This window comes from Bubalus bubalis, chromosome 10 (assembly GCF_019923935.1).
Source record: "Bubalus bubalis isolate 160015118507 breed Murrah chromosome 10, NDDB_SH_1, whole genome shotgun sequence".
Lineage (NCBI taxonomy): Eukaryota > Metazoa > Chordata > Mammalia > Artiodactyla > Bovidae > Bubalus > Bubalus bubalis.
In genome coordinates, this window is record NC_059166.1 from 44,046,951 (window position 1) to 44,071,494 (window position 24,544).

General features: G+C 42.0%; 1 protein-coding gene across 7 annotated transcripts in view; it reads right to left on the reverse strand.

The window, feature by feature from the left end:
* The window catches only part of BACH2 (BTB domain and CNC homolog 2), a 391,493-nt gene that overhangs the window by 142,795 nt on the left and 224,154 nt on the right, over positions 1–24,544 (reverse strand). The window contains exons 1-2 of one of the 7 annotated variants that reach the window (XM_044924300.2): positions 22,977–24,301; positions 20,677–20,825 (exon numbers count right to left, since the gene is read on the reverse strand). The exons of 4 other annotated variants lie outside the window; for them this stretch is intronic. The gene's annotated coding sequence lies outside the window, so the exon portion shown is untranslated. Of the gene's footprint in view, positions 1–11,287; positions 12,821–20,676; positions 20,826–22,976; positions 24,302–24,544 lie in introns of those variants that run through there. 2 more of the 7 variants (XM_044924299.2, XM_044924301.2) reach the window with 2 other exon arrangements.

Sequence of the window (24,544 nt, forward strand, 5' to 3'; positions counted from 1 at the left end):
CCAGGCTCCTCTGTCCATTGGATTTCCCAGGCAAGAATATTGGAGTGGGTTGCCATTTCCTCCTCCAGGGGATCTTCCCATGCAGGGACCAAACCCATGTGTCTCCCACATCTCCTGCACTGCAGGCAGACTCTTTACCACTGAGCCACAATAGAGGCCCTAATCTTGTCTATTGTTGTTCTTGTTGTTCAGTCGCCCAGGTGTGTCTGACTCTTTTCGACTCCACACCAGGCCTCTCTGTCCCTCACCAAGTCCTGGAGTTTGCCCAAGCTCATGTTCATTGCCTCTTGTCTGTCATAGGTCCAAAAAGTCAAGTGAAGTCACTCAGTTGTGTCTGACTCTTTGTGACCCCATACTGCTACTGCCAAGTCACTTCAGTCGTGTCCGACTCTGTGCGACCCCATAGACGGCAGCCCACCAGGCTCCCCCATCCCTGGGATTCTCCAGGCAAGAACACTGGAGTGGGCTGCCATTTCCTTCTCCAATGCATGAAAGTGAAAAGTGGAAGTGAAGTCGCTCAGTCGTGTCCGACTCCTAGTGACCCCATGGACTGCAGGCTACCAGGCTCCTCCGTCCATGGGATTTGCCAGGCAAGAGTACTGGAGTGGGTTATAACGATTTTTATTCTAGTAACAGGAGGTGGAAAAGGGGTTCATTGTTCCAAATGGAGCCACTGATTTCACTGTGGGGTAGTGCTAGTTCCAAGAAAATGTTTGTTCTGAGTTTAAATCACTTTCTCTATAGCTTACACCTTTTGGTTCTGCTTTTTCTGGAATAATCAAGTCTTTTGTGCATCTAAATACGGCTATTGTGTGTCTCCTTCTTTTTCTTTGCTCCAAGCTAACTCTGTTTAGTTCCTTCAACCACTGGTTTTAAGACACACTCTCTGATGGCTTTTCCAATCCTGATCCCTGTTCATGGAGTCTCTGTCCTTCATCAAATGTACTGTCAGAAAAGTGGTGCCTCAAGTGTAAGAAGGCAGCCAAGGGGTCCTTCAGGGCCATGAGCTGGACCATGGTGTCTGACAGAACAGCACAGGGGTGCTGGTCTTTGCCTGTTTATGAGCCGATCTGGTTTCTCTTCAGTGCCTCGAGGCAGCAGAGTTTGGAATAATGCATTTCAGGATGCCAAATTCTCGTTTCTAAGGTTATAATTTACAAACTCTTGCCGAGGCAGTTTCCTCAGGCTGGAGGGCAGTCAGGCTCGGTGCGTCCTCACGCACACGTGCTGTTTCTGTCCACTTATCCCTTCTCTGCCTCCAGCCCCTCGCTGAGTCCAACCTCCTCCTCTGTAGGGAGTGCACAGTATCTCAAGGCTTCCCTGTCACCTCTGACAGGTGAACAAAGAGGGACACTCTTCATAAATCCATGATGCTATGAAAGCATAGAAGAGGGAACAGAACCTTCAGTAAAAGAACCCTAAACATCCTACCAGAAAGTCCCAAACAACCCTGAAAAGTGAGAATAAAACTACCACAAGCTGACAGAGGGGAACAGCATTATTTCCAACCCACATTTGTCCTTCTAAAAAAAGCCAACCAACTACAGAAAAAAAAAAAAAAAAACCTGAAATGTAGGAAATCTAACATCGTTAACATATTTCCTGTCCTCACATAGCTTATAAAAAATGTTACTGAGCTTTTCCCTGGCTCATTTACAGTGACGAGAGGGAGCAAAAAGGAAATGCAACAGATGGGACTACCGCCCTCTCACCCAGCAATTTATCACCACTCGAGGTAGGTTGGGCGAGTCTTTCAGTTGCACCAAGAGCTTACTCCTGCCCAGGAACAATGAAGATGAGTGAGGCTCTTTAAAAAAAGCTGTGGGTTATAAGCCATGTTTACTCCTCTCTATTTTTGTTGTTTCTAAAAGAGATCACTCCGGCTTCCCTCCAACCATCCCCAAACTGACTTCACGAGGATGTAATCTGGTAGATTTAGAGCTGACAGGTGGTACATGCATAATTAAAGATGACCTAACACAGAATGCTCTCATTCCTGGCATATTATCAGACACTTAAGCAGAGCAATTATCAGTAGGCAATCTTTTCTGTCAACAGAGATAGAGATGAAACATTTCTTCAATTAAGAGGATTCTGCAAGGATGCTGTATATATATCCATCTGCAAATACTTGAAAATCTTTAGAGTTTAATACTAAGTCAGCTCAATGAGCACCTCTGGCCAGTTAAATTGTGTTTTTTTTTTTCTCCTCTCTGAGTTTTCCTGGAAGGTAACTTTTTTTTTCTTTATTGAAGTAGGAAGGTCACATTTTAAGCATCAGAATCATCAAGATAGGAATAATTCAGGGGCATCATTAGAGATCCTGATCTAAGCTGACAAGGAAATCTCTGCATTTCTCTGTCAGCATCCTGTTAGGGTTTACAAATACACCAAACCTTCCTTAAAAGTGCAAGGCAAAAAAAAAAAAAAAAAAAAAAAAAGGGATAAGGTTCAGATAAAAGTAATTAAAAATTTTTCTTTAAAGCAGAATTATTCCCTCCCCATGTTCCACCAATGTCAGAAGGCTTTTATTCAAAATTCATTTTTTAAAACATTTTTAATTGGAGGACAATTGCCTTACAACGTGTGTTGGTCTCTGCTGTATGATGCAAACCAGCCATAAATATATATATGTGGCTCTTTCTTGAACCTCCCTCCCACCCACCCCTCTAGATTGTCACAGAGCACCAGGCTGGGGTCCTTGTGTTATACAGCAGCTTCCCACTAGCTAGCTATTTCACACATGGTAGTGTATATATTTCAATGCCCCTCTCTCAATTCGTCCCAAACCTGCCTTCACCCGCCGTGTCCATAAGTCCATTCTTTACGTCTGTGTCTCTATTCTCGCCCATAGAGGGGTCCCAGAAGAAGAAGAGAAAAACAAAAAGTGTTAGAGAATTTAAGAGAATTATTGTCAAGCAAACTTCATCTTGAATCTAAGCGATTTAAGGATTTTTTTTTTTTGAAGAAATAAATATTCTTCAAAGGAAGAAAGGTCTTGACCGCATGATGGATTTCCCATTTCAGGCCAAGGAGGGAAGAGGCACTATACTCCCTAGTAGAGTACTATACTTTTTATAAATTACAGTGCATGTACTTTCTATAAATGAATGCATTTTAGCTTTCCTCGGAACAGAAATTGCTTTAATGTTATAGTGAGACAAGTGATTTTCTTTTCTCTTTTAAAAGGTGCTTTATACGTTAATGGGTTTTTTGAAGCCTGTGTAAAAACTGGCTTCCCCGAGACAGAGAACTTCACAACGTTTGTGGGGCATATTCTGCCACATTTCACAAGAGGTCTTATTGTTTAAATTCTTCTATCCTTATGTCATCTGTGAACAAACGGCCTTATTGTTCATTTGAACATGTCTTCATAGGATCTCTGGTGGTAGGGCTGGTGGTGTTGTTTGCATTTTTTTCCTCATCAAGTCAGAACAAAAGTCTCTTTTTCTGCAGCACTGGGAACTAGGGGACGTGGAGTGTGTGGCAGCTGTTGTCAGTTGGAAACACCATAACGATCCTGTTAAGTGAAGTGCTAACATTAATGGGCTGACTTCTGACAAGGAAATCAAGATCTCTGGAAAAGTTTCTTTGACACAGCGGACTTCAAGGTAATGCAAGATAGATGCACTTCATAGAACAATTAAGACTCATCCAGTAGGGGACTTCCCTGGTGGTCCAGTGGTTAAGAATCCACTTTCCAGTGTAGGGGATGTGGGTTCAGTTCCTGGTTGGGGAACTAGGATCCTGCATGCTGTGGGTCAACCAAGCCTGGGCATCCTAACTATGGAGCCCGTGCACTCTGGAGCCCAAGTGCCACACCTAGAGAGAAGCCTGTGTGCCACAATGAAGACCCAGTACAGCCAGAGATAAATAAATAATAATAAAGAATCATCCAAGCTTCCGTGGTGGCCCAGTGGTAAAGAATCCACCCGCCAATGCAGGAGATGGGTTCAATCCCTGATCCAGGAAGACCCCACATACCTCGGAGCAACTGAGCCTATGCGCCACAGCTATCAAATCTGTGCTCTAGAGTCCAGGAGTTGCAAGTACGGAAGCCCACATGCCCTAGAGCCTGTGCTTTGCAAGAAGAGAAGCCATTGCAATGAGAAGCCTGTATACAGCAACTGGAGAATAGCTCCCTGGCTGCAACTAGAGTAAAGCCTTTGCAGCAATGAAACCCTAGCACAGCAAAAATAAATTAATTAATTAAAAAAAATCATAAGTAAACTTAGAGGTGGGCCTTTTGGATAACAGACCCAATTCCTTCCAAGATGTGTTTTCCTTGGGAGATGCTCCATTCAGAATATTAGTGGAAAGATACCAGTAGTTTTTGGGGAAAACATAATCAAGGGGAGAGGTGATGACGATGGCAAGATCATTCATGGGAGATGCAGCAGGACCCAAAGCTCAAGTTCATTATATTTCTCAGAACTAAGAATAGCTTCTGAATGAGGATTCACAATTCTCCACAGACCTATTTCTCCTAAGGAGCTCCCCCTGCCCCTTTCCAATTTTAATGTAAAAAAAAGAGAGAGAGAGAGAGACTATAACCAGACATGGATAAGTAGGCAGGAACAAAGGAACCTCTACAGATTGGAGGAGCATCTAAACCAGCCATGTTTTAGGTACTGTTAAACACCTTCCATCAGAATTCAATTCAGAAAAACTCAAAAAGTGTACTTTGATAGCATGCTGCATCAAGGGCTGGGACAAAGAAACACATCATATGTGTATTATTGGGGCCAACAACGAAACACATGGCATCTCCCAAACGATGGCATGAATGAAAAGAAAACAGAAGACATAAGGTACATGCTACCGTCAAAATGGACATGAGACAAAGGCAGAAAAATTCTAGGGAATTTATTTAGGGAGAGACTCTCATTTCTCACAGAGTCCCAGCCTTTTTGTGTCACTTAAGTAAACAAAGCAACGTCTATAAGCATAGTCCTTGTGTGCTGAGGATGACACATGATGCTAAGACATTCTATATCATGCCTTTTATACTCAATGATTACTTTAGAATCATCAACTAACAAAATTTAAAAAAAGTCATTAAAGTGGTGGTACCTTACATAAAACAGAAATATCAACCATCTTTTCATGAACCAAGGTTTCTCCTGCTGCTGCTGCTGTTGCTGCTGCTAAGCCGCTTCAGTCGTGTCCGACTCTGTGTGACCCCATAGACGGCAGCCCACCAGGCTCCCCTGTCCCTGGGATTCCCCAGGCAAGAACACTGGAGTGGGTCGCCATTTCCTTCTCCAATGCATGAAAGTGAAAAGTGGAAAGTGCAATCACTCAGTCGTGTTCGACTCTTCACGACTCCATGGACTGCAGACTACCAGGCTCCTCCGTCCATGGGATTTTCCAGGCAAGAGTACTGGAGTGGGTTGCCATTGCCTTCTCCTATCTACCCTCAAAACTAGTTTTCCAAGTATCTTGGTTTTACTAGTTTTATGCTTGGATGAACAAAATAAGATTGCAACGATGGCTACAAAATAAAGACTAAATTGCGATACCCTGATATTGATGGAGTATTATTTTGGAAAGAATAAAAGTCAAACTCAAGGAATTATTTTCACTGCTATCTGCATTTTCTGTTTCACAAAGGTTGCTTAAAATTTGCTGTTTGGAAGCCTTTTAGAGACATTTCTGTAGTATACCATGCATTCTCCTTGTTAACAGACTATCAGAGATGCTCATCAGGTTTACTTCACCAAAGACACAGTGTAACATGGATTTAAGCAAGTCAGAATGGATGTAGTTTTACATCTCCATCCACTCAGAGAGGACATCTGCTTTCTGATTAAGAGGCAATCGTGCAAATCCAGAGCGCTTGGTCTGGCTTTTTTAAGAACTGGCACTGGAGGTCAAAGTGGACAAAGTCCCCAGAACACCTCCAACATGACCAAGAAGGCAGCCATATAATTGATGCTCTTATGTTCTTCTCCTAATATTTTTCCCCAAAAGTGAAGCCTCACTTCACTTCAGGGGAATGAAAGAAAATAGAAGAAGTGAAAAAAGGTTTGTTTTTTTTTTTTTGCCACAAACTGCACTCAAGGAATCAACTGTTCTTCACTTGGAATTCTTTCATGAAATGAAATGTTAGGCGCAGGTACAATTTGTTGCCCTTAGGGATAGAAGGTGATGAGGGGAAAGATGTGTTAGAAGAGGATGAAAGAAATGCATGTTTCTATGAAGCCAGGGGTGGGGGAAAATAAAACAATATTACAGACAGAAGAATGGTTACATCCTCCTAATGTATTGGGTTGGCCAAAAACTCCATTCGGTCCCCATAAGCTGTTATCAAAAAATGTGGACGAACATTTTGGCCAACCCAATATTTTTGGATCAGCCCCAAAATAAGATAAGACAAGGGCTAGATTATAGATGAACATGTAGTATCACCAACTACAAATGACAAGAAAGAGAATCAAGCACTAACCAGTTTATACAAATTAACTTGCATTTACTCCCTTGTGGTCAATTGAAACCTATACCCCAGGAGACACAACTGCTTTCACATGTACCCATTTGTAACCTCTGAAAACTAATTACCAAAGGAGGACACAGAATCTCCAGGTATAATGGAAACCGGTGACGTCCACCCCTGCAGCCAGCTCTGTAATATCTTCTGCAGGGTGCTGACAGCCTTCTCTTCCCTCCTCTCATTCCAGCACAATGCCTTCAGGTCTGTCTGAGTAATGTAATTTACTGGAGTGGAATTCCCTTGATACCCTGTGCAGCACTTGGTGACAGTACCATTTATACTCCACAGTGTCGTGGCCTGACACTGATCCATCGGCCCTCGTGCCTCATTCGCAGCAGAGTGAGCAATTTCACCTTCCACGGTGCCCTTCTGGGGTGCGCATGGACAAATTTACTCCATTCAGCCCTAATTACAAACCTTGGTTGAAATGCTCTCATTAGATTTCTATTTCTCACTCCAAATGTCAATCTGATTGAAAATGCCGATTTTCCTGAGGATTCATCCATTAGCAATAAACTCTAAAGCATTCCATGACTGAGTGCATTAAACCAACAACATGGACATGCACTTAAAATACATCATTAGAGCAAATCTCCATTGCAAATGCTTTACATTATTCAACCAAAGGAATAATGAGCCCAGCCTGGCCAGTACCCTCAAATTGCACATGAAGGATAGGTTAAAACTGGCTGTTATGAAGGAAGAAGCAGGCGGTATATCAACGAGATGAATTTCAGAATCTCTCTCATCCCTTATGAAGGTGTGGGAGGAAATCAGACCCAGAGCCTAATTTATCACCTCCTTTTGCCTACCATTTTTACAGAAACTTCAGTCTGTGGCAAAGTACAATAAGACAGGCAAAGATAATGGGGAGTGTGTGTGTTCATGGAGGGGAGGGAAGCTGTATCTGTGATGCTAGGAACTTGTTAGTCTTCTAGAATGATTTGCTCTGCCTGAAAAGCATTCTTCCATTTCACTCAACAGAAAAAAAAAAAAAAAAAGTGGAAAAAGCAGCACTGTCTGAATGCACTGAAAGAATCTGGGTACCATCCTTCTTTTTTAAAAAAAGTTTATTTATTTTTATTTATTTTTTTTTAATTTTATTTTATTTTTAAACTTTACAAAATTGTATTAGTTTTGCCAAATATCAAAATGAATCTGCCACAGGTTATTTATTTTTAAGTGAAGGATAATTGCTTTACAGTATTGTGTTGGTTTGTATTCATATGTCCTCTCCCTCTTGAACCTCTTTTCCACCTCCCTCCCCGATCCCATCCCTCTAGGCTGTTACAGAGCCCCCGGTTGAGTTCCGAGTCATAAGGCAAATTCTCATTGGTTATCTATTTTATGTATGGTAATGCATGTTTCCCTGTTACTCTCTCCATACATTCCACCCTATCCTTCCACTGGCAACCTCCCCCCTACCCTGCCCCCCCGCTCCTGCCCCACCAGATTCATAAGTCTGTTCCGTGGGTACCATTCTAATGAAAGAGAGGTTTTGCCTGTTTAGTCAACCTGAGAAATGTCTCCAGCTCACTGGACTGATAGGGTCCCTAACATGAAAAATCCAGAAAATCCAGTGATGATGCTAACATATATACTACAAATCAAAGGTTGTACCCGTGACTGAAGTGGTAGGACAGATCATGAAAAGGAAAATTTGGAGAGAAGAATTTTTAAAACTAGCAAAATACATCAATTGATAAAACCAAGCCATCACTGCTTTATACCTGTACCGTGTTGTAATTCCTTAGCTCCTTAGTCTCATTTATCACTTCTTGTCAGGTCCCTGGTGAGGCCAAGTCAGGGTGCAGTCATAATGTCTTTTTTTAATTTGATAAATGAAGAAACTGAATCCCAGGAAGGTCATGGAGGAAGCTGAAGAATCTGATGTATGTAACTCTTTACATGTAATACTAAAGGTTAACCAAAAAGGCTAAGTGATACCTACAATGATGACCTGATTATGAAATACACAATATATTTACTTAATGAAAAACTTTGGTGGGCAGAAAAAGACTCCTAGAAGACTAGATATACATTACATTCAAGAGAAAATAATTTGCAAAAAAACACTAAAAAGAAGCAACAGTAGTTCTTTTCTGCTTGTCAGCATCTGGTTATCTACAGGATTGATCAGTAACCAGAATGACAACAGATGTGATATTTTCTATAGGGAATTCTACCACCATGGAAGCTAATTGCTCCTCAAGTTTTGCCCATTCCCAACTGAAATACTTAAAACCTTCCTTGATTACATTAGCACTCTCTCTTTCATGATGTACATCAGCAGGTATTACCGTGAATGTGCACAGATGTCAGAACTGAAATATTCACGCTGAAATAAATTGAGTGGGAAGGCAAAAATAACTGATTATGCTCAACACAGTGCTCACCTTAAGATGAAAGAGAGGCTTTCATGGGGCTAATTTAATGGCAAAATAAAAAACCGAGACCCCAAAGCAACAGTAGTAGCCTATGAAGAACCAAATTATTTGTAAATGACCTGTAGCCTTCTGATTGAGAAACAGTGAACAAGAGGATGATCTTGTGTCCATTTAATTCCAAAATGTGTACTCCAAGCAGAATAGGGAACCGCCAAATGCCCTGAAATTCTCCACCACATTTGTATGATGCAACAGCATGAATAAGCATCACCACCATCCTTTTACTGAGTGCTGGCTCTGTGCTTCAAGTACGTTATCTCATTCACTCCCCACCACCACCCTCTGAGGTAGGCACTCCCCCTGTTTCAGTTTTTAACTAAAGACATCCAGGCCTAGGAGAGGTTCAATAAAGAGATCAAGGTCAACAGGTAGCTAAGTGAAGATCTGATGCTGGTAAGTCCTCTTTTTTCCCAAAGCTCTGGTCTCACATTAACCATCCCTCCTCACCATCTGCTGAGCCTGGAGACAACCAGTGGGGAATATGATTTGTAGCCTTCAGTTTCCAGAGGCTTCTGGAATGACTGCCCTCTTGACTCATCCTATTTCCCAAGTGACATCAAACTGAAAGGCTTCAGCAGACACTCTCTTCACTTGCAGACACCCTCATTCTTTGGAAATGCCACAGCCACTCAGCCAGTAGCACGGGGACAGCACCATGGCTGGGATCACGGAGTTGCAAATTTCCCTGTGAAGGCTGACACCACTTCTGTCTGGTATTTCCTGTAGCCACAGACAGACACGTTACCCCTTACTGTGGTTGCAGGAGACTTGGCTGGCAGATGAAGGGGAGTTTTCACTTGGTTAACTGCCCCTCCGACATCTGTGCATAGAGCAGGTCCGTGCCCATCCCTGGTCCCCTCTCCCCAACACCCTGTCCCTACACAATCAAAAAAGTCCTCCAATCTCTCTGCACCACCACTAAGGAATCCTCCCGTTGCTGTTCTCTGGGTCTACAAGACACAACTTTCTAACATTGAGCCAAAGAGATGGATGTTGTTAAACGGCATTTCAAACAAGGCAATTACTTCTCAAAAAATGATTCAAGGATCCTGTCACTATTTCTTGCAACCTTCTGCCGACATAATTTGCTTATGTGTGAGTTGTGTCTTTCTTTCTTCAGGAGGGGAAAATGCTGATCAACTATCATAGGTAGACACACAGTGCCCAAATGTGGCCGACTTTTTGCTGCTTAAACAGAGAGACGCATTTATTCCCCCCAACGCACCACTTACCAGACAGATGCAAAGATGCGGGCAAGCCAGTCATCAGAATTAACAGAGTGATTGTGCTTGCATTACATATTCTGATTTGTATGAATCTTATTTTTAGCCATGCACAAAAGGGCAATAAATGGAAAATCTTATTCTAACCGCTACTTTTTCTGGGCCACCCACACTGCTCCACCTACCGCACAAGTCCACAAATGTGAAAAAAGAAAAAAGAAAAAAAAAAACCCAACCCAGGGTTCGTCCTAACAAGGGATGCAAAGTGGCTAAAATATGTGACATTTTTTCCAGTTAGTGTTTGTACTTTCATTCTTTTTCTGTATCAGGACTTTCAGGGAAAACAACGTTGACTTATCTCTGGGCATTTTCAAAGACTCCACGGTGGCAGGGCGGACGGTGCTTTGGCAAGCGTGATCCGCCAGGCACCGCCACCACCCTGTCACCTGCCGCCTGGCGACCAGCTTCCAGCAAAGAAACATACCCCCAAAAGGGTTCTGTAAATTGAGGCAGATGATACCTACAACATCTTGTTTTGCAATAAGGACAGTGTTTTAAAAGTTCCTCAAATGAACAAAGGGACATCAGAAACGTAAACGTTTCTAGAACGGAGCAGGCTGTCCAGAATGATCTTGCCAAAGTTATAGCAATAGTGCCTATCCTAAATCTGCTCTTGGGGTGCTGAGGGCCAGCACTCACTGGGACACAGCATCTCCTTGCCATCTCCCTTCCCTTATGTGCATTTTTGTCTCTGTCTGCTCCATTCACTCACCCCCCAAGCCCTCAGCTCACCAAGCATGAACTCTCGCTGCCGAGCAGAGCTGCTGATGTTGAAAAAACCCACCTTGAGAGCAATAAGAAAAAAAAAAAAATTGAGGAAGAGGATGTTTCTGGGGGCATAGAGAGGATAGAGATGAGAGTCTATTTTTGATCACCATCTCTTTAGACTTTTCATGAAAAGTTAAGTTATTAAAGTCCCAGGGTACCAATCTGAATGCTTGTTCCCCTGAACCCTCCGCAAAGCACAGCAGCAAACACACGCAGACAGGGATTAATATTTAAAAGTCAGTTCCACCAAATAATGAAGACACGAAAAGAGTCAACACTGAGAAAGGCATCTTTACCTGTGCGCTTGCTCATTATCCAGAAACTAGAGGAAATGCTGTCATCCCCGGTAGCTACTCGCGCCCTGCAGAGCTCACACCTTCTTCCCAGAGCAGTGCTGATGAGATGGATCAGAAAATCTTTGAGGGGTTAGAGTCCACTATCATCAGACCTCTGACTGCTGTTGTAAAAACACGGGTAATTAAGTGTTACGAAAAAGTGGGTCATCCACGACTGAGGTACAACCACACCTCCCCACACTAGACTCCAAATGACTGTGCTGTGACAGGGTGGGAGGGGTCTGAACGCAGCGAAAGCAAAACTTTCATGTGGTGAGCAGTGTTTTAGTTTTCACTAGTTTAGGTTAGAGAAAGTTAATCTCAATGTCAACTGCAAACCAACTAAAAGTTTTTGAAGTTTGACGACAAATGCTGGCTGTTCGTGTCACGGGAAATTTCAGAGACAGTGTCACAAACAGTCCGAGGGACAGTCTCAGGTTTCTGAGACATGCCTGTCGCTGATGAGCGAACGCCGTGACTCAGGGAAGTGAGGAGGTCAAATCGAAACCGAAGGTAGGGAACTGAGTGCTCAGTATCCACACAAGCATCTCCTTCTCCAAGGGAGGATCAAGGCACTGCAGACCACTTCCCACACTGGTACCCGACTCGGGCATTCCACACAATTTACCAAAGCATCTTTCGACTGTCGTCAGAAGGCATCTTTCGACTACTGTCGGAAGGAAGCAGAATATACACTGAGCTCGGCACATTTGTTCATCTGTCATGCAAGAGCCATAGCACAGAAATTTTAATTCAAGTCAGCACACTGTATCCGTATTATATACTAGGACACAAAGGATGTGAAGGGAAGCAGAGGGAAGAACCTAGAAAAAACTGCTTTTAAGAACCTAAGGCTTATACAGACGATAATGAGACCTCATTACACACAATGTCTAATATGGATCATTTAAAAATTTTATTTTTTATTTTTTAGCTGTGCTGCGTGGCATGTAGGATCTTAATTCCTCGACCAGGGATTAAATCTGACCTCCCCCCACCTCTACTCCACCACATTGGAAACACAGTCTTAAACCATTGGATTGGCTGCCAGGGAAGTCCCCAGATGACTTTTGAAACATAAAATTTCTTCCAGCAGCTGTTTACTATACATTTAATATTCCACTGACATTAATGTCTGTGGATGACATTCCTACAGCTTTCCTCAGGTGATTCCTTTAACAGTCCCCTTCGTTTTAATCTGGATTTTGTCTCAGTGTTCAAAGCCCTTCCTAAATTTGGTTAAGAGTCAGGATTCATCCTGATCCAAAGTTGACGTCTCTTCAAAGGGAAGCACACAGATACTCAGCACAACCCACACCACAGACTGAACACCACACCAGAGGAATCTGAAGAGACGCTTCTCTGAAGAGGGATACCATAAAGAAGACTGAGCGCTGAAGGATTGATGCTTTCGAACTGTGGTGCTGGAGAAGACTCTTGAGTGTCCTCTGGACAGCAAGGAGATCAAACCACTCAATCCTAAAGGAAATCCACCCTGAGTACTCATTGGAAGGACTGATGCTGAAGCTGAAGCTCCAATCCTTTGGTTACCTGATGCAAAGAGCTGATTCACTGGAAAAGACTCTGATGCTGGGAAAGATTGAGGGCAGGAGGACAAAGGGGTGACAGAGGATGAGATGGTTGGATGGGATCAGTGACTCAATGGACATGAGTCTAAGCAAACTCCAGGAGATAGTGAAGGACAGGGAAGGCTGGTGTGCTGCACTCCATGGGGTCGCAAAGAATTGGACACGACTTAGTGACTGAACAACAACAATGACAAATGATGCAAAGGAAAACTCTCTGGTTCATAGCACAGAAAGGGCTATATTTGAATATAAGATTAGAATTTTATTGGAGTCCATATTGTTTGGAATATGGTTGGGGAATAGGGGTGGGGAATCTGGCGCATCAACCTTTCCCCCTTCTGCCAAATTGTCTTATAGTGTATCAATTACAAATTTTTATCTATCTATAACACAACCAATTGACCTAACACTAAAACCATCTGGGACCACATTAAATCTTTCTTTTATCATTCCCAAGGCCCACTATGATATTGTAGGGTCACTCAAAAATCTTATTTACTGACGGAATCCAGAAATGGAAAAAAGAAGTTAATAACAGTTTCCACTTGATAAAGGCACTGGTGAGTCTACAGAGGTATCTGTTCTTGTAAGAGTTGATGAATGTAATTTGAAGGGAGAAAAATAAGCAACTAGGAGATCACTGTCCTATAAAAAGATAACAAAGTTATCATTTCTGAATTCCACCAATTTGTGGGATGTCAGCAGTCCAGAGTACTGCTTGTCAATTTGGAATTAGTTGACGAAAGGAAAAAAGTCTGGAAAAACACAGAAAAGTAGGAGTTAACAGGTAGGTTGCATTTGGGTAGCTGGATTAAAAGTGACTTATTTTCTTTATTCTATTCTGCTATTTTATAAATTTTGTATCATAAGCATGCATTACTGTCATAATTGGGAAAGTAAAGCTAATTCTATTTTGGTAAAAGGAAACAATTCATTAGTTTCTGATTCTGTTTTTTCTAGTCACTGAGAACACTTAATACATGGGATCTTTATCGTAACCTGGGCTGGTGACAAAGCAGACATAAAATACAGGGAAAATCTGCTAGAAACAATAGATTATATCTTCTAGTTAAGCATGACAAGGACTCTAAGAATACTGCTACTCTACAGAGCTTTGCAAACAGTGTCCTTCCTCACTGTGACCATGGTCTGGGCATGCTCCAACTGCCCCAGAGCTCCATGGGCCAGGGACCTCACAGTGGTCAGTTTAATGTGTGTGTCTTTGGAAGAGGGTAGCTATCCCTTGGGTTAAATCATGGCTCCGAGAGCAATGTCACTTTGTTAGTACAGGCACATCCAAAAGAGAGCACACAAACTATTTCTAAAAAGCAACAGATTGGAAATGATGAGAAGAAATTGACAAACTATTTGTACTACAGATGACATCAGTTGGTGAGCAGCTCTGTCACCTGCATGGCTGAGTCGGGAACTCACAGTGAACACCTTTTGGAATTTGGACACGTCTATTACCATGCTGGTTACATCACCACTACCTGTACCATCAGCGTATGTGCAGAGAATGAAAATTAATCTCGGTGGTGCCTTGAACAGAACATGACTGTGAGACAGTATGTTACAAAGAATCACATACATTCTTAAAAAAAAACAGAACTGGTTTCAAAACTATGCCAATGTTTCCCCAATGACAATAAGAGCTAAATATATATGTTCATGAAGTTATTTTATATAACATTCTTATCATTAACATCACAACTTTAGAGAGCCTCCAACCAGAATAAACAGAATAAGCATAAAAATAATTATCTGAGATTTAAACTCTGGTACTGGAAAGGTGGTAAAAGCCAAAACTTGCATGGTTTCTCAAGAAAAAAATGAATGGTATATTTTTCTATCCTAAGTCCAATTAAGACATGAAAATAGGTACCATAAGATCTAAGTTAACTACACTATTTGAAGACAAGAAGATCTTTTTTGATTTGTTTCAATTTTCTGGGGAATTGACAGCTAGAAAATGCTTTCTGTTCAAAATCGTTTCAAAGCAGTTTCTTTTTCTACTTATAAAGGATCTAACCATTCTCAGTGAATCAGCAGGTCAGTGTTACCAGCTACAAATATCCTCCAGGGTGTATTTCTAACTTTATTAAACCAAAACTACCTTGTTTTCTGAATCTCTATCACTGAAAAAGGGAAGTGGGACTTGTGCAGTAAGTAGGGTGGGTGTGGGGTGTGAGAAGGGGTGGGGGTGGAGTGCGGTGGGAAGTACCAAGGCTAGTTAATTCAGGGTTCTGGTTAGTTGGGTTCCAGGTAGCTGAGCCATCACTAAATATGAATTCAGTGCCTGTATCCAGGTACATCTGATTCTCGGAGCTGTAAGAGTCGATCAGTAGAGCCCCCAAAAGCTGGTCTTTGTTGGTTTTTCTCTAGCTCATGTCTTTTCCTCTGGGGATTGTTGCAGGCAATCTGTGTCAGGGTGTCCGTCTAAAAATCATGGTGTCTGAACTCCTGGGGTGAACTTGTTTTGATTAGAATCTATATCCATGTTGTTTCAACTCAAGCTTAGGACGCCGGTGTCTACATGTGATGTCAAAGATGAAGAACCACTTACTTCTCCTCTCTTAAGACTTGCTCCCCTGAATTTTCTTTTCCATAAAAACATTTCATTCCAACTGTTTGATATCTTAGCAGCTCCCTAAGCAACTGACTCCAAAACTTTTGTCGCTATGCCCTGTTCTCAAAAAGCATGGAGAGTATTTCTAAGCAGGTTTGGAATGTCTGGGTTGGAAATGAGGGACTGATTTATATCCACCGTACTTCAACTTTGATAATTTTATTTCAATTCTTTTTTGGTTATACTTTTTCCTTGAGCCAAACACATACATACACATTTATGTATGTATATATGTTTATAATTCACACACATGCATTTATTATTATTATCTTTTTGAAAGTTGTTCAGTCGTATCTCTTTGTGACCCCATGGACTGTAGCCCACCAGGTTCCTCTGTCCATGGAATTCTCCAGGCCAGAATACTGGAATGGGTAGCCATTCCTTTCTCCAGGGGATATTCCCAACCCAGGGATCAAACCCAGGTCTCCCGCATTGCAGGCGGATTCTTAACCATGTGAGAGCCACCACAGAGGCCCACACACATGCATGCTCATAGGTATAAATGATTCTGATATCTTAAGGAGGATGTGGGATAACTCAGAAGTTTTTGAGCTCTTTGAAACTATGGATCCTTATGTACTGCTCTTTAGGAATTACAACCCCTAGTCAAACCTCAAGGGCAGGACCTGAAGAGAGTAAAGTAAAATAGTAAAGGAAAGGAGGCCTGAGGAAAACACGGCTACCTAGGCCCCAAGGGAACTCACTGATGGTTCTCCAAGGCTGGTTTTCTAGAAACACAGAATAAAAAGCAAAATCCACCTCCTTTCCCCAAATTAGGGCCCAAATGGACTAACTCAGTGGGTTCAATCCTTCTTATTCCTCACCGGCCTCCATGTTACTTCTACAGCTGTTCTGTGAGGTATGGGTGCAGTAATATCCAATATTACAGAGATTTGCTGATGGGGGATAAGCTACACTTCACTGGGAGAATGTCAAACAGGCATTAGAGTGAGAAGCCCTGTTGCCAGAGATCTATTTGCTACTAATTTTCTTTCCAAGTTTCCACTTTCTACTAGGCTTCACTCTGGGGAAAGTCCTGGTCCTGTCTTCAGGTCTGCCTCCAGTGCTAAGATCTGTCAATTGCCTCCACTAGTCACGCATTCTGGGGTATGGTACCCGGACTGATTAATGAAGTCATAATTCACATGAACTGCAGCAGTCCCACGACTGGAGCACAGGGGTGTGCACGTCCTCTCCATCCCAGGAAAGCAGCTTTCCTGCATGCGTACAGGAGATTTTAGTAGAGATGACGGTTATCGATGACAAATTTCCCTAGTGGTTTCGGACCAATTTGTCCTTGTCCCAATAGAAAACCCATTCCTGAGACTGAAGTCTAATATTCTGCAGGGCCCTTACCTTTGCCCAAAGGGTGTCTGGGAAGTGCTGGGGCTGAGGGAGTTGTGAGGGACATGGACACTTATGCTTCCTCCTCCTACTCAAACTACAGCATTCCTGTCAAGCATTACTTAGTGTTCTTCCTGGTATTCTCAGAAGGAAAGTAAATTCTGGTATTCAGGGTATTTTTGAGTGTGTGTGGTAAAATATACACAACATAACATTTATGACTTAAATCATTTTTTAAGAGTATAGGTCAGTGGCATTAAGTTGTTGTTCTAGTTGCTAAGTCACATCTGACTGTTTGCAACCCCATGGACTGTAGCCTGCCAGACTCCCCTGTCCATGGGACTGTCCAGGCAGGAATACTGGAGCAGGTTGCCATTTCCTTCTGCAAGGGATCTTCCCAACCCAGGGATCAAACTCACAGCTTCTGTGTCTCCTGCACTGGCAAGCAGGTTCTTCACCACTGAGCCACCTGGGAAGCTATTCACATTACTGTGCAGCCATGACCACCATCCATCTCCAGAAACTTTTCATCTTCCCAAAGTGAAACTCTGTACCCATTAACACTAACTTCCCTCTCCCCTTTATTCCCAGGCCCTGGAAATTAGCCTTCTACACTTTCAATGGCTTTGACCAGTCTAGGTACATCACATAAGTGGGATCATACAGTATCTGTCATTTTGTGTCTTGCTTATTCCACTTGGTACCTTCATGTTTCATCCATGTTGGAGCATGTGTCAGAATTTCATATTTTTAAGACTAAATAATATTCTCTTGTATATATATTCCACATTTTCTTCATTCATGGTTGAATGAGTTGCTTCCACCTTTGGACTATTGGGAATACTGATGTATGAACATGGATGCACAAGTATCTGTTCAAGGCTCTGTTTTCACTACTTTTAAGTATATACCCAGAAGTGGAATTGCAGAATCATACGGTCATTCTAGGCTTCCCAGGTGGCAGAGTGGTAAGAATCCACCTGCCAATGTAGGAGATGCAGAAGACATGGGTTCAGTCCCTGGGTTGGGAAGATCCCCTGGAGGAGGAAATGGCAACCCACTCCAGTATTCTTGCCTGGAGAACTCCATGGGCAGAGGAGCCTGGTGGGCTACAGTCCACAGGGTTGCAAAGAGTTGGGTACGACTGAAGCGACAGCACACACACATGGTCATTCTACATTTAATTTTCTGAGGAATCATCAGACTGTTCAGTGTTAACTTTTTTATATTAATAAATGTTTTAGTGCAGTTTTAGGTTGACAGCAAAACTGAAAGGAAAGCACCATGGGGTCCCATATACTCCTTGTTCCCAAATGCACAATATTTATTTTTCAAATTTTATTTTTTAACCCAGGTCCATGGCAGTGAAAGTGCTGAGTCCTAAACATTGGACCACCAGGGAACTGCCAAGACCTTATTATTATTTTTAAAATTTACTTATTGGCCACACCACATGGCATGTGGGATTTTATTTCCCTGACCAGGGATTGAACCCATGTCCCTTGCCTTGAAAGTGCAGAGTCTTAATCACTGGACCACCAGGGGAATCCCCATGGCTTTTACAGAGATGCTCTAGGCACTTGGTGTGTTGAATGCTTCACCCAAGGCTGCAGGGAGGGAGCCAGGAAGGCGGCACCAGGGCCAGCAGGAGTTTTCTGTTCCAAGTCACCCAAGGTGTCACAGCAGCGTTCTACCTGCCCTGGCTTGTCTTGTAGTTATTCAACTGACTGACATCAAAGGTCATCCACCAGGGAAACCTGAAGTGTAAACGTGGACACTCACAGATGCCAGCACAGGAAAGCAGGAGGGAGATGAAGGAACACTTGATCCAACCCATTTCTTTCACTTCATGGTGAAGACACTTCATAAACTGAAACTTCCCAGAATGCTTTGCAGAATAACCAATTAGTGCTTGACAGAGATGTTATCATTTGTAAGGGTAGAGTGATAATAGGTAATTACCTCGCTCACAACTCTGTCAGCCCGATTACCAGCCCTGTTACCCTCTGGGCAGCTCCCAGAAGACAATTCTGAATTAATTCCTTCTAGAACTCTTTCATCACCTCTTGCTCTTTGGGTCTTATTTTTCTGATTTTGTGATTTTTATTTTAAAAGCATGCACTTAAATCTATCTCCAGGATTTGGGGTTCTGTTAACATCTAGGTAGCAGGTAATGCTCCTTCATTACGTATCTGCTTGGGAATTGCTTTATTAAAAGTGACTATTCCCAAGCAACTGCACATGTTCATCTTGCACAGGGATCCTCAAATTGTACAGGTGGCCTTGGCTACTTCTTTCTATGTGATTCTTGGCAGCCCTTCCTTTCTTCCTTCTTTCTTTCCTTCCATTATTTTAACCCTTTCTTATAATCAGTTTTTTTGTCTGTAAAATGAAAGCAATGCCAAATCATGCCAACCATTCCGGTCCTGTTCAATCACTTTATTTAAAAAAAGTGACTACTCTCAGTTTTAAAAAGTTTTGTTTTTTTTTTAAAGTGACTGTTCTCCATTTCAGAGAGTTTCAATAAAAGAACTGTAAGCCCTAATTGCTGCTTTGAATGATAACATTAACCATATCAAGTAAAATGTTATAAATCACCTCACCATGCTTATCCACAGATTCAAAATGCCCATAAAATTTCTCAAACATTTCCTAGACAGCATCACTCAGACTATTTTCACACTCTCATTGACTCAATGAAACAAAAAACAACATGTTGTTAGAACTTCTACACTGAAAGCTTAGAAACATACAAAATTCATACAGGTTCATAGGTACATGTGTACATTAGCACGTATGCTCCCATATACCCAAGTGCACAGTTGTTGAGTCAAACTCTTCTACTTTATTCTATGAACATGGACTAAATTGTTCTTGTCTTCAGCAGAGAGGTGACTGGCTTGTCCCAAAGCTAACACAGTAAGATGCTTATCTTAAAAATATGTCAGTCCTGAGAACATAAAAGCCCACAAAACACTGGTTTTGCTGGCTTAGACTTTTGATTAGAAGTTCACCTTCCTTCACATATGCCTTTTGCAAATCAAGTCATTTAAGAGTATGAGGGGAAGGATCATACTGGGATGATTCACTCTGAAAGGAAACAATATATTTTCTAGCCCAGGAGAAAAAGGATTTTCCCTTTGGAGTGTGTCTCAAAGCATGATGAGGACACATGGGAAAAGATGGTAGCTGTCACTCTAGCCTGTTAACAGCACTGTCAGTCACCCTTGTTGAAAGGCAAGGGCAGAGACAGCCTGGTACTTGTGCCCTGGAGTTGAGCTGGCACAGAATAATGGCATCTACTTGGATGGACTTTCAAAGGTGACAGTGTCGAGAAGACCCTTAAAGTCTCTTTTCTGAGAGGTGAGTTCATGTATTAAGTACAGCATTAATATCTTCATTTTAGTTTCATACACATTTCTACCTTTATCATTCCTCCTTTCAGTCACACTTGAGTTAAAGCAGTGATTCTCAAAGTGGGGTCCCTGGACCAGCCTCATCAGGATCACCTGGAAATTTGTTAGTAAAGTAAATTCTCAGAGGCCTCTAGATCTCCTGAATCCAGTAATTTGGGCATGAGCTTCAGCAAGCTGGACTTTCACAAGCCTTCCAGGCGATTCTGAAGCATGATAATGGGTAAGATCCACCGAGTTAGGGAACCACCCATAGGCAGAGTCTAAACCCTGTGCCCTTCCTCAATGATAATTCTCAAGACACTTTGTTATTATCATCTCAGAAAATTCTTAGCCTTGTTTGCTTGGAGGAAAGAAACCTTAGTCAAAACTTACATGTAATTTTTCCAGGTCCTGTGCTGGCTTCGAGTCTTAGGATGCAGGGAACTGGGCGAAGGGAGAGAAGAGAAGGCTACAGCAATCCATTCAGACATGGACCCCAAAACCTTGCGGGGCCACCTTGTGACAGGTCAGCGAGCATCCACCTGATTGGGGAGGAAGACTGTCCATTAGCACAGGAAACCTTGCATGTTAATGTTGTCCCCTCTCTCCTGCAAACCTGCTACTCCCCATCCTCCGATTTCATGACCTCTAATTTCCTGTGCCTCAGGACCAGTCCAGCTAAATAGAACAGGATAAAATAATCCAGGTATCAATGCTAGGGCTCACCACAGGTAAAACACATCCCTCACTGGGTGCTCTTCTGAACCCCAAAGCAGCTTGGACATATCCAGACAGCTATCTCTCTATTTCATCTCCTGAATATTTTCTTTCAACAAATCAGAACACTTTGGTTCAAAAGACACACCTGGCTATATTAACAAGAAGATACAGGAAACAATGGAGAAGGAAATGGCAGGCCACTCCAGTATTCTTGCCTGGGAAATCCTGTGAACAGAAGAGCCTGGCGGGCTACAGTCCGTGGGGTCACAAAGAGTCGGACATGACTTAGCGACTAAACAACAACAAAAAGAGTTGTGATAAATTTGAAGCAAGTGATAAATTTGAGGATTCCAACTGAAATGAGATGATCCTCTGATACTTCAAATATGTTTTCTTAGAAAATAATAGTCCTTATTTTTTCCTGAGGATAAATTAATACATGCTTATTATAGAACATCTGAAAAATTTATGGAAAAGAATCAAGAAAAAATAAACATCAATTGCAACCTTGACACTGGTAAATCATTCATGATATTTTGTTGTATAGGCTCATGACCCCTTAAATGAAACTCCTGGGCCAGATACACTTCAGAGTTCAGAACTGCTTGGTGTTAAAGAGTATTATGATGCTAAACTACCATTTATTGTATGATGCCCCATCAGAATCTGAAGCAGCACCCCGTAATCACACACATTAGATATCTCTGCAGCAAAATAGATGCATATTCTTATTTGGTCAGAAAAAATAGAGCTTCACATTAATTCAGGTCAGATTTTTCTACCAAACAAGTCACCAAGAGAGCTTTGTGATGTTTGAACCAAATGCATTCAGTACTGGAGACAAGGGATTGTGGACTGGTATTCTTTTCAGATACACAAAAATAGAGCTTAGTTTCTCCTTTTTGATTCAATATTATATGAACATAAACATTTCCTCAAGTTATTAAAAATTCTTCAGAAACATGCTTTTCAATGTCTGTGTAGAAAAGTGTTTTATTTCATTATTTCTCTCATTTGGGGAATGACATATTGTTTTCTTTTCTTCTGTTATTGCAGATGACACTTTGACAGATGTATCTGAATATCAAATCACCTGAATGTCTGTGTATTTTCCTAGGTAGAGTCCTAGAAAAAGAATTGTGGGGTCAAGTAGAGTGAGCTTTGAGGGTCCTGGTGACTGTTCAGAAAAACTGTACCAATTTACACTCCTGCCACAGCATGAGTTTTGGTTAATTTATTTAGTTACCCACTTTATTGAAGGCACAGGAGAAACGCACTTGCCCGTCACATACCTTAACAAAGTTCTAATCAGGGACAACCACATTTAGATTGCATTTTTTTCTTACACAGATGATAATGAGCAGCTCATTGTTTTTCACATAATAAAGAGGGAAATGGGAATAAGGTAAGTTTACCATCAGGTGGCCCTCATTAGATGGGACAGAGTTGGATCTGGATAAGGGAGGAATTGCCCCTCTTCCGTGGAGGGAGTATGGAAGTCATTGACATCATCGTGAAAAAAAAAAAAACACAATCATTTTCCCTTGTGCACTGATTAATTCTGTTTCTGGAAGACCAGAGCCTTGCATTTCCCTTGCATTGGGTATTTTCCTATTTCTTGGACATTCGACTGCTCTTCAGAATGGCCATCAGGTAGCAGAAAGAGACGTGAAGATAAAATTAAATCAGACAAGCCAATAATCACAGCTAACCCTCCCAAGTGCTCACGATGTGTCAACTCCAGTGCCGAGGGCCTTACATGCTTTATCTCATGTAATGCACTGGTACAGAAACTGGGGGTGGTGAAGTTCGAAAGCATGTGCTTGCTCATCAATCCCCCTTCTCCCCTAGTTAGTCTGGAGGAATTAAATGTTTGCAATTTCAAAGATCTCTTCGAGCCTAATGTCTTGAATGACTCCAAGATAGTCCAAAGACTCAGTGACTCCTAGTCAAGCCATAAATCCAAATGTTACCCTTAGACGTTTTCCTGTTGGCACCGCCAGTACCATCTGTAGGAAGCAGTGAAAATAGCATAAAGTCCAAGAAGAGTCCAAATAATTGTAAACACGTCGAAGGTCTTATAGGGACACGAGGGAGGCTGTATCTCAGTACAGTTGAGAGCCGAGAGTCTGTTCACACAGAGAAAAACAAAGACACACATATACTTTAAAAAACTACCAAACCTACAAATATATTCTTCCCAAATGAGACTACAAGTTTAGTAATGCTAAATCAGGGTTCACAACTCCAAGTTCCTCTCCATTTACAGCCTTTTCTAATAAACCTTCTTTCTCTCTGCCCTTTATGTATTTAACCTTGAGGGATAATTGATGTAGTGTGTGTGTGTGTGTGTGTGTGTGTGTGCTCAGTTGCTCAGCTATGTCTGACTCTTTGCGACCCCATGGACTATACAGTCTGCCAGGCTCCTCTGTCCATGGAATTTTCTAGGCAAGAATACTGGAGTGAATTGCCATTTACTACTACAATTGATGTAGAGAAGGACATAGTTTTCATACACTGATAAAGAAAATGGAAGAGATATTTTGTTACATGGAATGAAATAACCCCACTCTTGCCCTCATCTAGAAACTCAGTTTCTGCACAGTTTAGTATACACAATATAATGGCTGCAGTTCATAGAAAAACAGGGGGGTATAAATTTAATTTTATTTTAGGAGTGAATTAAATTATCTCCTCAACAATCTTCTCAAAAACTAAGGGGTGCTTCCATTAAATCTATCAAAAGACCCAAGATGTATCAAGAAGTGGACCATTTCCTCCACTGCGGCTTTTCTTTATACTTAAAATAGCATTCTCCTGATAATTAGGTGTCAAGTGGGTAGAAGGACTTCTAAGTGATTTTTCTTTGCCACAATAGGGTATACGATTAATTTTCTAAGTATACCAGTCCTATAGGATGAGAAAAATAAGGTGATAATAAAAGATTGAAGGCAAGAGAAGAAGGGGATGACAGAGGATAAGATGGTTGGATGGCATCACCAACTCGATGGACATGAGTTTCAGCAAGCTCCAGGAGCTGGTGATGGACAGGGAAGCCTGGCGTGCTGCAGTCCATGGGGTCGCAGAGTTGGACATGATTGAACTGAACTGAGAGGAGATGACCACTCACCCTCAAAGAACATACTTTGTTTTTTCCAAAGGGCCTAATAACTTGGGAGGAGGAGAGAATTAAAAAAAATAAGCCACCCCTAGTAACAGACATTGACATTGACATTGAAGTCACTCAGTCGTGTCAGACTCTTTGCGACCCCATGGACTGTAGCCTACCAGGCTCCTCCGTCCATGGAATTTTCCAGGCAAGAGTACTGGAGTGGGTTGCCATTTCCTTCTCCAGGAGATCTTCCTGACCCAGGGGTCGAACCCGGGTCTCCCACATTGTAGGCAGATGCTAAAGCATCTGAGCCACAAGCTCTTTAGCTACTCAAATTGCACAACTGCATTTTTAAAGCTAATTACAAATTTGGATTCTCTCATTTAAAGAACGTACTTTGAAGCAGCCCACTTCTATTTTAATGCTGAA